This window comes from Crocodylus porosus, unplaced genomic scaffold (assembly GCF_001723895.1).
Source record: "Crocodylus porosus isolate Cpor-Errol unplaced genomic scaffold, CroPor_comp1, whole genome shotgun sequence".
NCBI classification, from domain to species: Eukaryota; Metazoa; Chordata; order Crocodylia; family Crocodylidae; genus Crocodylus; species Crocodylus porosus.
This window is the reverse complement of record NW_017728916.1, coordinates 4,496,736-4,498,405: the sequence shown is the minus strand read 5'-3', so window position 1 is coordinate 4,498,405 and position 1,670 is coordinate 4,496,736.

Sequence of the window (1,670 nt, the reverse complement as noted above, 5' to 3'; positions counted from 1 at the left end):
GTAAATGTCACACATCTATACATGTGCCCCTATTAGGCTGGAGTAAACTAATTAACTCTGCAGCAGGATAGTACTTATAAACAAGATTGACAATAGGAGAGTTTTTTTACTCCTATGTAGCTATGCGCATGTAGATGCTGAACTGGTTGGGGCACAAGAGTTTCAGTGTGGGGGCTGCCTGCCAGCTAGTCCTGCACTGGAGCACCTTTGTGCCCCAGCCAGCCCCTCTGCAGCATGTTGAGCCAGGGGGAAGAAGCCCCAGGCTGGCAGGCTGACCCCTGGGGCCCCCCTGCCAGCTGGAGCTGCTCCAACCTGGTTCAATGTGCTGCAATCCTGGGTATGTGTTCAAATGTGTGCATTAATTCATAAGAGCTTCATAACATTTGTAAGAACTTTGCATTAATTCAGAGGCAGGCAAAATATAGCCTGTGAGCTGGATCCAGCCCACCAGGCCATTCTATCTGGCCTGCAGGGCCCCTTCAAAAAATAATTATTACTGGCCCATGCCTGTCCCTCTGAAAGCCAGTGGGAGGCATGGGCTTTCACAGATGGTGCGCTATTGGACCAGGTGGGCTCTGTGCCTTCACCTCTATCAGGCTTCCAGCACTCTATCTGGGAACCCCATGTGGAGGAACCAAATGTAATGGGGACAGCTGGCAAGTGGGGAGGGGAGCTCCTGCATGCAGTTCCAGGTGCTGCATGTGGCACCAGGGAGCCTGCCCTGCCTGATGGCATATGTGTGTAGGTATGTGTGTGTGGGGGGGAGGGGGTTGTGTGGGAGTGTGGGTGGGAGTGAGTAGAAAGGAGTTGCAGGGGGGTGTGGACCACTTACCACCCCCACGGCACACAGCCCCTGCTACCTTCGGCAGCAGCAGGCGGTGGGCCCTTGGGGTGCTCATGGCCCATGGCAGGCAGAACCCCCTCTGGTGGTATGCAGCTCTGGATGAGTCCCAGGGGCTGCATGTGGCAGCATGGAGCCAGTCTGGCCTGCTGGCACATGCCTTCAAACCAGGCTGGCTCCGTGCTGCCACATGGGGCTCCTGGCACTGCAGCTGAGATCTGTGCACCATCGGGCCAGGCCCAGCCAGCTCCATGACTCCACATGGATCTTCCAGCAGTCCAGTGTGAAGCTGAATATGGAGGCACAGAGCTAGCCCAGCCCAGTGGTGTAGACTCCTGGCTCCAGTGCCAGGAGCCCAATGTGGTATCACAGAGCCCACCCAGCCCAATGGTGTGAGGACTGGGAGCTGCAGGTAGTCATGTGCCAGTGGCATGGGTGAGCTCTATACCACCACATGCAGCTTCCCACTGGAGTGCTGGAAGCACAGAGCCGGCCCAGCCCACTGGCATGCAGCTCCTGCCTGCAGTGCTGCAAGCCGTATATGCTGGCATGGAACCAGCCTGGTCTGGTTCAAAGGCGTGCACCAGTGGGCCAGACTGGCTTTGTGCCACCACATGCAGCTCCTGGGACTCAGCTGGAGCTGTACACTGCCAGGGAGCTCTGCCTGCCATGGGCCATGAGCACCCCAAGGGACTGCTGCCTGCTGCTGCTGCTTCCACCAGCAGTAAAAGCTGTGCACTGTGTGGGGGAGGGCATGTGGCTGGGTGTGCTACACCCCCCCACACCCATTCATAGCACCCCAAGGGACTGCTGCCTGCTGCTGCTGCTT